Source organism: Clinocottus analis, unplaced genomic scaffold, assembly GCF_023055335.1.
Source record: "Clinocottus analis isolate CAN_PGR_092001 unplaced genomic scaffold, fCliAna1.0.p SCAF_9, whole genome shotgun sequence".
NCBI lineage: Eukaryota > Metazoa > Chordata > Actinopteri > Perciformes > Cottidae > Clinocottus > Clinocottus analis.
Window position 1 is genome coordinate 1595001 of NW_027176251.1, and position 13051 is coordinate 1608051.

The 13051-nt window shown below is 48.3% G+C and overlaps 1 protein-coding gene across 9 annotated transcripts in view; it reads left to right on the forward strand.

Moving 5' to 3' along the window:
• mef2d (myocyte enhancer factor 2d) overlaps window positions 1-13051 on the forward strand; it is a 66281-nt gene that overhangs the window by 13502 nt on the left and 39728 nt on the right. The window contains exon 1 of one of the 9 annotated variants that reach the window (XM_068568992.1): window positions 6415-6501. The exons of the other annotated variants lie outside the window; for them this stretch is intronic. The gene's annotated coding sequence lies outside the window, so the exon portion shown is untranslated. Of the gene's footprint in view, window positions 1-6414; window positions 6502-13051 lie in introns of those variants that run through there. 9 annotated transcript variants of the gene reach the window in all.

Consider the following 13051-nt stretch of genomic DNA (forward strand, 5'->3'; position numbering starts at 1 on the left):
TTATACCGTTCAATACATCCAAATACAGCCGTTTTGGGGCTTTTTTTCCCTATAAAACAAGCTATGATTTCCAGTTTTATATAACAATCTGCTAGTAATCGTAATAAAAGCAGGAGCTCAGTGCATTCAGCTCCACTTTGTTCTGCCTGTTGACGGCTGAATGAAAGCCGCCGGCTGGCTTCCTTTGACAGGTCGGTGGTGACGGAGGAGAGAACGGAGCCGCTGGTTTTTAAAAAGTCTCCTCCAGAAGTTCCAGAAACTTCTTTCTGGGCTCTGTTCTGCGAACCCAGCAGGAACGCGTAATCCAAAGATGTGGTTTCTTTCTTATATTCCCTTTCACCCTCCATGGTTTTCTCCTCCAATCCAAAGAAGTGCTGCGCTTTCAAATCCCCTCTCTTCTCTCTTCAGCTTTGCTCTTTTTTATATTTTACAAACCGATACCCGTCGTTCAAAATATCCAGTTCACTTCACGGCGGGAAAACTTTAGTGTGACAAAAAGCGTTTGGAAGAGCGTTCATGAAAAAAAGGCATACACACAAACACACACACACACACACACACAAGCAGACACACACACAAAAAGCACATACTCACAGCACACACACATACTGACAGCATAAAAAACACACACAGCCACTCACAGCGTGCAGGCACACACACACAAAAAGCACACATACAAATGGATACAAACACAGTGCACAGACACACACACAAAAAGCACACACACACACAGACCCTGTGGATGTGCAGACACACAATGGCGCGTTAATACCACGCGATGATAAAAAGAAGTCGACTTAGGGGTCGAGTATTTATTGTTGGAGTTATTTTCCCGCCCGCTGGATTATAAGATCCGCATCAAATGGTCAAGTGCAAACCGCCGGGTATTGTGGGTAAAAGTGACGACGAGGGGTTTCTTTCCTTCGGCCCGTAATGACGCCGCCGGTTTATTTATTTTCAGCGAAGCAAAAAGGAGCTTAGTGCTCTTAGCCCGCAGTTCTGCTCCAGTGTGGCATCTGTTAGCCGGACACGCACTTACATACACGCACACACACACACACACAGACGCACACTTACTTACTCCAACACACGCTGGAGGGTCATAAAGCGTGTTTTACGAGGAGAGAGTGTGTGTGTGTGTGTGTGTGTGTGTGTGTGTGTGTGTTCGTAGGTGGTACAGTATGAAGAAAGGCCTTTCACAGAGGACAATTCCTCCCGAGTCACAACAGGTGTGTGTGTGTGCGTGTGTGTGTGTGTGTGTGCGTGAGGGTGGGGGAGAATTATGAGCTGGGCACTAAAAGGAAGAGGAAGAGGAGGAGGAGGAGGAGGGGTGAACGGCTTATGAAGGGTCCCCTCTGCCCCACCTGTAGCCTGTCAGCTGCTGTAAGCCTGTTAAACCGTCAGCTGTTTCTGAGGAGAAGTGTGTGTGTGTGTGTGTGTGTGTGTGTGTGTGTGTGTGTGTGTGTGTGTCAGTCAATGTCAGGGAGCTTGTGTCTTGTTGAGATTGTTTGGAGGGAGGAGGTCTGTCTCCGTGTGGCGTCCGTGCCTCATTGCACATCAAACGCCTCGTTTGTTTTTGTTTGTGGGAGCGTCGCTGCAGACTACACACAGACAGACACACAAACACACACGTTTAACATCTTGTCTGAGGTCCGGCTATCATTATCAAAATGAACATGATATCTGAGTCTCTGAAGCCTTTTAAAGGATTTGAACTACGTTAATCTACTGAAACGGTTCTTCGTTTCACAAAGAAGCCTAACTTCTTTTTTATATATATATATATATTTATATAGATAGATAGATAGATAGATAGATAGATAGATAGATAGATAGATAGATAGATAGATAGATAGATATTATATTTATTTGTAATACAAAGCAGCTGTACGAGACTCAAAGGCAGCTCTCGGTCCTCAAACGTTTCGGTTGGTTTCTCACAAAAAGCTTCAATCTTGAAACGAGAACATTTGTTGGCAGGAAGTTGTCTTGTGTGTGGATTTGGCCAAAAAAATATAGTTTCCACAGTCGACGAGCTTAGTGGACTGGGACCAGTGGGAGACTTGGTGGACTCTTTGATGTGCTCTGGTTTTCAGCTGTCGGGGCTCAGATCTCTATCTCTGCCGCTTTGTCAAATAAACATCCTGACCACCAGGGGGCGACTCCTCTGGTTGTATAGAAGACTATGCTTCATGTGTTAAAGCTGCATTCTCTCTCCCGACCACCAGGGGGCGACTCCTCAGGTTGTATAGAAGTATATTGACTCTCTGGCTGTAGCCCACAGATACATTTCAGTCCGTATGGTTGCGGGTTCGATACCCGGTCTCCCGGTTCCCCCGGGTCCCGTCAGGATTCAAAGAGGTCCTCAAACACTTTCCAGTTCATGGTCAGAGACATTTTTCTCCACAATCCAAACCGAGTCAATTTAAAAGCGATGGATCTTTGACTCCAGACGTCGGCTCTTATTTCATTTTTCCGGTGCGTAAGCTGAACATCTGAAGCGTCTCTCCGGCCGCTCATGCTGGCGTTGGGAGTCGCAGGCGCAGAGTGATTTATGACTTTAATTTACCTGATAGATTAAAAACATAATGTAGCAACACGCGTGGCGCATTAATGAGGATAACGCAGCGAGACCCGGCCTCCCTGAAGCCGCGCAAACTAGTTTTGTTTTATGAAACAGACTTTTATGGATTTCACTTTTTTTCTAAAATGACCTTCAGCAGCTTTTAACAGCTTAAAATTTTATTTTCGAGGCTTGTGAGACAATGATCGAGCCCAAGTATGCCTTTTAATTGATTTTAATAGAGCACTTTGACATAAATAGCAGGGTTCGTACATCCCAAAGGTTTATTAAAAGTTCTTTAAATGTGTTATATTCATGTGTTTATAACGTCCATTTACGCTGAGTTTAAAATAATGAATATGCTTTTTAAAGAAAGGCTCAAAATTTAAGCAGGCATACATACAGGCATCTGTATAAATGTTTATTATTTGTGTCATTTGTGTCATTTAAGGTTTATTGTATGCTTTGAATCCTCATTGTTAGTTTAAATACTACATTTTATCACTTTTTACTGTTTACAGACAGATTTCACTACATGTTTGCTCATGGACATTTGGTTAAAAGTCTTGAAAATTTGGTGTAAAGTCATGAAAATTTGGTTAGAAGTCATGGAAAAGCATTGGTCAAATAGTTTCATGACTTTAAACCATCTTTAGAAGTCATGTGAACCCATGTGCATGGACCCTGCAGTGATCTGGTGGGTCGCTTGCCGGCAGCTGAGGGAACAGGTTGCTGCGTCTGTTCCGGCTCGTCTTGCTGCTCTTGACCTTTTGACCTTTGGGGCCGGGAGATGCCACATGTCTCCGTGTTGTTGGAGCCATACGAGACTTTTATTACGACTTCTGTCGGATGAAACATGTTGGGGTTTTAACAGTTTTATTATTCAGAATATTTGATTGTTAGCAATGAATCCATCTGTAGTACCTCGAGTCGTTCAAAAGATAACGTTTATTCACAAAACTACGAGCCGTTTCATTTGGTACGAATGCGAATGAGCTCGTGTTCCATCAGAACCGCTCAGACCTTCGTCACCTTCTCTCAGAATCTTCGTCACCTTCGTTCAGACCTTCGTTACCTTTGTTCAGACCTTCTTCACCTTCGTTCAGACCTTCGTTCAGACCTTCGTTCAGACCTTCTTCACCTTCGTCACCTTCGTTCACACCTTCTTCACCTTTGTTCAGACCTTCGTTCAGACCTTCGTCACCTTCGTTCAGACCTTCGTCACCTTTGCTCAGACCTTCGTCACCTTCGTTCACACCTTCTTCACCTTTGTTCAGACCTTCTTCACCTTCGTTCAGACCTTTTGTTCAGGCCTTCGTCACCTTCGTTCAGACCTTCGCCACCTTTGCTCAGACCCTCGTCGCCCACGTGATCGCGGCTCTGTGGACGGATGCTCGAGCTGCTGCTTCCACGCTTCGGCGTCTTCTTTCGACATAAATACACTCGCCTCTGGGCTTCCTCTGACCGCCCTGTGTAGAGAGAGAGACAGAGAAAGAGAGGGAGAGAGAGAATAGATGTCTTCTCTCTCGGTGTTCGTGCCTCCCCCTCCTCTTCCTCCTCCTCCTCTTCCTCCCCACCGCACGCAGCCAGCACCACACAGTCTTGGCCCGGCGCTCGCGTTTTGTCTCAGGAAGAAGCGGAGGTGGGCTCATAGATCCCCGTTTCAGGCGTTGGGCCAACACCCCGTGTTCAACACAGAACACACACACATAAACACACTCACACACATACACACACACACACTGCAGGAGAGCCGAGCACATGGAGGACGAACGTGGATGGCGAGCGGGGGAGGGGACCTGGAAGAGGCCTCGTGTGCTCTGGTTGGGGGAAGTGATGGCGTCCGCCGTGCTCAGACACGTGTGTGTGTGTGTGTGTGTGTGCGTGCGTGCGTGCGTGCGTGCGTATCTCGTAGTTCGTTCCTCGTGTGGAACAAGAAGTCAGTGTTGATGTTGTTGTCACGTGACTTGCATGCTTCAGTAGTTTTTTAAACTCAAACAAAGACATTTTCTTAAACCTAACTAAGTAGTTTTAGTTGTCTAAACCTAACTAAGTAGTCTTGTTCTGTAAACCGAGTTTACTGTAAAGACTGTAGTTTATTTTGAAAAGCCTGTCTTCACGTGCGCTGCACTGAAGCCGTTTCTCCGGCCTGCAGTGAGGACCGAGAGGACTTGAGAGATGATTGATACGAACCGTTGGATGAGGTCATGTTGGTTTTGGTGCTGGTGTTTATTTGTCCCGCTGCAGACAGACGAGGGGAGTTCCTCTCATTCGCCCATGTACGGTCCAAACGGGCCCTCTGGAATCTCGGCTCTAGTTTAACCCGCCGCGCTCCGGTCACAGACGAGCCGGCATGCGCACACACACGCACACAAACTGGAAACTCGGTGACACGGCTGTTTAGCGGCCTCCTCCCGGCCTCTGGTTTTCCCACACCCCCCCGGAGCCCCTCTGAGATTTCAAGGTCAGGAAAGGTCACGGGGCTGGAGATTCATTCCTTGGGAAGCGGAGCCACTGTCGCAAAGAACGGTCACAGGCGGAGGAGCACTCCTTTTACAGTCTCTCTCTCTCTCTCTCTCTCTCTCTCTCTCTCTCTCTCTCTCTCTCTCTCTCTCTCTCTCTCTCTCTCTCTCTCTCTCTCTCTCTCTCTCTCTGTGTGTCTCTTAGCTTTCCTCAGCGTTAGCTTCATCGTAGCTGACAGCAGACGAGTCGCTTTAGAATCGTAGAGCCGAGGGGCATGAGACGCTACCGGTTTGTTGAACTCTCCGACAGCTGAGCATGCAAAGTGTATGTGTGTGTGTGTACGTGTGTATTTGTACGTGTGTGTGTGTGTGTGTGTGTGTGTGTGGCTTTAAGGGTCCAGTGGAACAAAAGGTATGTAGGCAGCTGCCGCCGCGCTGCCAGCAGCTCATGATCCAAATGGAGGAAGAACAGTCACACGTGCACGAGGGACAGGGTGGTGTGCAACGAGGGTCTGACACAGTTAGACTCACACACACACACACACACACACACACACACACACACACACACACACACACACACACACACACACACACACACACACTCAGTGATTGCAGGCTGTCTCCCCTCATCATGTTCTCACTACATTCTTGTTTCACATTTTCTGGAGGACGGCGTTCAGTTTCAGAGTTTTGGGAAGACGTGGATTTCTATTCATGTCCCCGAAAAAACAACAAAAAACAACAACAAAAACAACCCCTGTTTTGATGAACCTGTTCTCAAGTTCTTTGATTCACCAGTGAAGGGCTGCAGGTATCAGGCTCTTTAATAATCTTGAATAATATTGGGATAAAATAATTGAAAAAAGTCCAAAAGTTTCACTTTGATGTCTTTTAAATGTAAAACAGAGAAGAGCGATGCATTAAGAAGCCGACAAACAGACAATAATTGCTATTTTTTTACTCAATTAAACCACTCGATGATCATCAAAAAGGATCTTTTTCACTAAATAATAACCACTAAGTTCATCCACAGATTCTGGTGACTCCGTTATTCATCTCTCATAAGCGACGAGACGTTTCAAACCCTTAAACTGTGATGTTTCTCATTGTCACACAATACATTTAATGGACGTCTTCGGACATCTCATAAAGCAAAAAGCCGGCGGTGAGAATCTCTGGACCTCTGAATGGAGCCCCACGCGGCCGCTCTGCCAACGCGGCGCTGATGAATTGGTGGCAGTTGCTGAAGGCATATTAGGGCAAAGGGTGACCTGGGAGGGGTTTCAAGGAGGAGGAGGGGGGGGGAGGGTACTTCGGGGCGTCCAGAGTGAGACGTTCACACCAGCAGTCGTCCCCCTGCAGCAGCCGATGGCACATGTGCTCCGACCGCCGGCTCACTCGGACTATCTTCACCCAGCGGCCTCGAGCTTCACGTGTCCTCACCGCCATCTTTTAGTCTTTTAGTCTCTGACGGTAAGAGCGGGCGACCGGGACGTTCACAGCTCTTAAGAGAGAGAGTGTGTGTGTGAGTGAGTGAGAGAGCAAGTGTGTGTGTGTGTGTGTGTGTGTGTTGCTTCTCTTGTAATTGGTTTGAATTGACATGAACTCCGCTTCGCTTTAAACCATAATTAGTTCAAGAGGAAAATGTCATTCCTGATGGCTGTTTTTTAATTTCTTTTTATAAAAGTGTATTACTTCTCCTCTGTTGAACCACACGCACGCACACACACACGCACACACACGCATCCTTCAGCTGTTTACGCGCTTGCTATCAGCTGTTTACGGCCCCCTGAGCCGTGTAATCGGCCCCCCAGTGGGGTTTCGCCGCTGGCGCCTCTGAGGACTTTAGGAAGCAGATAGCGAGGAGACGAGGAAACGACTTGTGTGGACTGTTCTCCGTCATCGGGCGAGGAGCTGACACCCCCCCCCCCCCCGGTGGGGGATGGAGGGAGAGATTTACAGTCTCCTCGGCTTGTGTTGTCCTGCAGCTCGTAGCGTCACACCTGTTCTTTCTCTCTGGCAGCATCACTGTTACTGTCACTGTTACTCCACTGGCGGAGCATCACACCTGCTCACACACGTCAAGAGTAACTCTTCTTCTTCTTCTTCTTCTTTTTCTTGTTCTTCTCCTTCTTGTTGTTGTTGCTTCTTCTTGTTGTTGTTCTTCTCCATGTTCTTCTTCTCCTTCTTCTCGTTCTTGTTTTTCTTTTTGTTCTTGTTCTTCTCCTTCTGATTGTTCTTCTTCTTTTTGTTCTTGTTCTTCTTTTTCTTCTTCTCGTTCTTCTTCTTCTCCTTGTTCTTTTCGTTCTTCTTCTCTTTCTTCTTCTTCTCGTTCTTCTTGTTCTTCTTCTCTCAAACTGCAGACATGAGGCTTTTTGAGATTTAGTTTTTGACACTGACAGTGTGCGTGCGAGAGAGTGTGTGTTTAGCCTCAAGTCACCGTTAATGAGTCATAAAAATCTCAGTCGTGTGTGTGTGTGTGTGTGTGTGTGTGTGTGTGTGTGTGTGTGTGTGTGTGTGTGTGTGTCGCTCGTCTTCCCTCTCTCCTGCACTTCTTGAACACAGAACGTTCTGCGTTGTCACTCGACCGGCTCGTGACAGAACGTGTTGGACCGGCGGTGTCTGTCACGATGACGTCATCGAGTGTTCACAGCCGTCACGGCTTCTGTTGTTCAGGACTTCAGACGACGGGAAAAGCCCCGAGGGAGGAAACCTGTACGCCGTGTTGCTGCACATTCCAGAGCAGCTGCAGGGCGTCAGGCTAACCGCTAACCGCTAACCGCTAACGGCTACTGCGCTCACATCAGTGACGTCTCCTCCACGAAGCACACACGCTAACACACAAGTAGAGCTGCAGCTTGTTTGTCGGTTCGTTGAGGACAAAGACTGTTTAAATGTTTCATAAATAGTGGATAATGTTTTAGGCGGTCATGTTGGGTCCAACTAACGACGCAGAACTCAAAGATATTGAATCCACAATCATATAAAACTGAGAAATGCTCTAAATCGTCATGTTTTGAGACGGCCGACGTGATCTTTTGCTTTTGAACTGAACAACTGAAACGCCTTCCTAACATGCCGATGCTTTGTGTTATTGTAATGAATGTCGCAGATTCTGATTCTTTAGGTCATAATCTTTCCATAAAGGTGTGTTATTATGGACCCCTTGAGGTCTTGGGCTGGACCCTATGGGGCAAAGCTTCAACATCATGAATATTACACTATTTCATTTGGCTGCGTGCGATCGGTTCTGACTCCAGAACGTTTTTTTTTTTTAATGTCACAAGTCAAACGTAATTGGAAAATCATTTTATTCCCAAATGTTCCTCCAACATGTTTTTATCTCGCGAAACATCTTCTTTAATCCGGCGTTGTTGGCGTTCAGCCTTTTTACAAAAACAACATTTCCCCACAGTTTTAACGGCGATGAATTACATTCACACTTCCATATTTCACTCATAAAATAAGACACAGTCAAGCTTCCATGTACAGAAATAAACGTGTTTTATGTTTCAATCATCTGATCGAGTGCTGAAATATATATATATATATATATATATATATATATATATATATACACCAAATATTTCAGTTTCACTTTCTTACATGTGAGGATTTGATGCTTTTTCCCCGTTTTTTTTTGATTGTATATTTAATATCTTTGGGCTTTTGGGGCTGTGTATTGGCAATAATCTAATGATTATGTGGATATAAGTATGTATGTATGTATGTATGTATGTGTCTATATATATGTATGTGCTACTAATAGTAGTAATAATATAGTATATAAAACTCATTGCTGTATTCATGCAATCTGGGTCAAAAGAAGCAACTTGTTGTGCCACCAGAGCCACAAACCTCTGCATGTATGCCAGTTATTAATAATAATAGTGCGTCATGTTTTTGTGACTCACAATGAGGCGACGCTCGAGTGTGTTATGAGACGGTTAGAATTATTATTTTTTGTTTTGTCTGAATGTCTCACCATCGGCATCCTCCAACATGCCTCCTCTCGCTCTCTCTTTGTTCAGCTCGCAGCTCTTTCAGGTTCTGGGTGTTGCTTTGTTGAACTATGTGGCGGTGACGCAACCCGACGGGTCAAACCGCATAGCGATGCCGCCGGTGACGGTGAAGGCGGCAGCGAGCCTCGTGACGAGCGTTGTGGAGATCCTCTTGGTGTCGTCTGTCGGCTGACGTGGACGCGTCGCCATGTGGTTGTGTTCAATGTGAACGAGCGCTGAGGCGGGTCGCGGTACTGACGGGCCTTCCCGCCATGACACATGGGCCCTTTACCGATGCACATGGGTCCTTTACCGATGGACTCATGGGTCCTTTACCGCTAGACACATGGGCCCTTTACCGATGCACATGGGTCTTTTACCGATGGACTCATGGGTCCCTTACTGCACTCATGGATCCTTTACTGGACTCATGGATCCTTTACTGGACTCATGGGTCCTTTACTGGACTCATGGGTCCTTTACCGATGGACTCGTGGATCCTTTATTGGACTCATGGATCCTTTACTGGACTCATGGGTCCTTTACTGGACTCATGGGTCCTTTACCGATGGACTCGTGGGTCCTTTACCGATGGACTCGTGGGTCCTTTACCGATGGACTCGTGGGTCCTTTACTGGACGCATGGATCCTTTACTGGACGCATGGATCCTTTACTGGACTCATGGGTCCTTTACCGATGGACTTATGGGTCCTTTACTGGACTCATGGGTCCTTTACTGGACTCATGGATCCTTTACGCCCCAACACAACACCTCAGAAGTGCTGCCCATGCACTGCCCCCACCCCTCCACCCCTTCTCTCCAAAGACTCGCCCGTGATTGGTGGAAGAGGAGGAGGGGGAGCTCATGTTCCACCATCAGTCACAAGCTTCAGATATGAAGCCAGCAGACCCCTCCTCCACCTCCACCTGCCGACGTTTCGATGCCACACAAATAAAAAATAAAAACCCCAGAACCCGGCGTGGAGGGTTTTTTTGTCTGCGCATTTGAAGACGCTCGCCGGGTAGACTGAGTGAGTCCAACAGTTGCCCGGGAACGCGCGGCAACAGGCTGTAAATATCCCGCAGCTGGTGCTGGCAGAACACCCTCAAGGTTGGGCCGCAAACCGAGCCCCGCCGGGTCAGAGGAGGGAATTCAGCCCATCCCCCTTCTCTCTCTCTCTCTCCCCCTCCTTCGCTCTTGCTCTCTCGCTCGCCGACCCCATCGGCGCTCCAATGAGGACGCTGCCCCTCCTCCCCAAAACCTGATTCATGCTCGCGGTGGACCTCGGCGCTGGCGGGCCCCACGTGTGAACTTTGGCATTAAGGCCTTCGTGGTGATGTGTGCAGATATTTGCAGCTTTAAAGGGGGACCGCGGCAATTTAGACGCACTCATTAAGTCATGAAGTCATGAGGGGCTGAGAAGAGACCGCAGGAGGGTCCAGGCTCGGATCCCTCTGACGGCGCTCTTTGTCATCTTGTGTTTCGGTCCGAGTGGGAGCACTTGAGTGATGCTGCGTATCGGTGTAAATATCGATTTTCCCCCCCACCCACCAAAAAAACTGTGGGACAGATCCGTCATGTTGACGGCGCTCACGGCTCCAGCGGGAGGGCGGCGCCTGGAGCCTCTGACACGAGCGTTCCATCAACGCGATTCGTAAAAACGATCCCGTGACACTCGACCTCTCACGTTGGGAGGTCGAGTGTCACGCCGACCGGCCATTTGTATTTTATTTTTAGGAGCGAGTGACGCTGCCGCAGCGTCTCTTCAATTACAAAACACGGAGCCGGACTCCTCCGAGCTTCAGTCGGTGCACCTGAAGCAGCGGCTCCGGCAGGTGAGCGCGTACCGACAGCAGCTGGAGGACTCCGTGCCGAACCGCCAGTGTTGGATTCGGACATTATTGGGAAAAACGTTGCCTCTGTTTCCTAAGATATTTCCCTTTTGAGCAAACGAGTTCAGGCAAAGTTGATTCAGAGTTAGTCGTTAGTCCGTTTCTGTAGTTTCTGAGTTTCACTGCATTCAGCTACTCAACCTTCGCAGCTTTTATGACACGTCTGCGTCTGTGGTCGCGGGTTTATGTGTTTTTATTCATGCACTCCTCCCAGTCCCACATGCACTGTGTGATGGAGCGCCGGGCGTCCTGAACGACGCTAACCGGTGCTGCTCACGCTCAGTGCTGCTCACGCTCAGTGCTGCTCACGCTCAGTGCTGCTCACGCTCAGTGCTGCTCACGCTCAGTGCTGCTCACGCTCAGTGCTGCTCGGTCCTGCAGGGTCCTGGTCGTGGCGCTGATCACAGTCCAGGGACTGTGCCGACCGGGAAACTGGGAGAGAGTTTGCTCAGCAGTCCTCAGGCATGGCGCCAGCAGCTGACACACACACACACACACACACACACACACACACACACACACACACACACACACACACACACACACCGCTGGCTGTTATCTATCTGCTCCAGGCTGCTCTGCTGCCACTTAACACACCAAGGCAGTAAAGAAAACACACACACACACACACACACACACACACAGAGATAACGCATGCTTAGGCCAGACCAATATATTGACGCATCAATGTTGTATTCAAGACTTATCTTGTGAGCAGACTGATAACGCTCCTCAAGTCGAGGGGAAGGATTTCAGGATTTCTTTTTGTCTTTTTGTGATCTCGACCAGAGGTGAGGAGGAGGAGGGAGGTATGGGAGAGGGGGTTATTGGTAGGGGGGGTAGATGGGGCATACAGAGGATACAGGAATCATCTCGAGTTTTGTCCAAAAAGCCACAGAGTCGATGTCGTACAACCCCTGCAAAAATACATGAATAAACCTTTTTTATTCTAGTCTATTTCATATTTCGTTCTGCTCTAATTACGTCTTCCACCTGACCCACATGTGGCTCCGTATCGGTCACACACACCAGATTACATCCTGTCTCTCCCCGTGAAAAACTGACGGAATGGCGAACCGGTTTGTGAGCGGCAGTTGAGCGACATGCGTGTGAGCGGCAGACGAGCGCGCGGCAGACGAGCGCGCGGCTTCGAGCGGCTTGTTGGTGTGTGTCATGCCTCGGTCCTGCAGCCTCTGACACGCTGCGCCGGCGGGGGAAAAGTAGGTGGCGACGCATCGAGGGTGGCATCGGGGCCCCGAAGGCGGCGAGGCAGGTCGTCAGCAGGAAGGTCACCGGTCTGGATGACGCGCCCTTCAGCAAGTCACTTAACCCTCGACGGCCCAAAGGAGGCCTCGTCCTCGTGCTGCAGCTGCAGACGGCTCGGACGCGTCCGGCTGCCACGTCGACTTCCTCTTGGTGAAAACAAAAAACTAAATGTCGTAAGCCGTGACGTTGGCCCTCGCGGCTTTTTTCCGCCCACGTCGTCGCCGGGAACGGAAGGTTGAAGCTTTGAGTTGTTTAACTGCCGTGGCAACAGATGTCTGGGATAATGATGCGATGCAGCGTCTCTCTAACTGCTCTTTTTTATGGACGGATCTTTGATGAACGCTCGCCCGCAGGCGGCGACCCAACGTGCCCTCTCCGGAGCTCAATGGACACGTTTGTGCAGCAGAAGTGTTTCTGGTTTCTTCTTAATGCCGTTTCGAATGCTTAGTGAAGACTCTTCTTGCGTTGCCCGGGGTTCTGTTTTCTCTTCTCCCTTTTGACTAACGCACTCTGTCTCTCTAAACAACTTGTACCATTAATATCCTTTCGCAGGATTTATTGCTAATTTGTGTTTTTCTGGTTTTCACATTGTCTGGGCAACCGAACGCAACAACTCTAAAGGCCTTTACACGCAAATAACTACGTGGAAATGACAATAATTTGCATGACAACTATTCATACTGACGATTTTATAATCAACGAGTTTGTTGAGTTTCCTTTCATCAAAATGTGTGTCTGAGTTCCCTTTGGTAAATGTTTACGGTCTATACGGCTCAGGCTTTTATTGTGAAAAGGTGAGAATGGAATGAGAGGATCTGCTCTGCGCTTTCTTTTGTCCAGGTTGAAAGACCTCCAGGTAGTT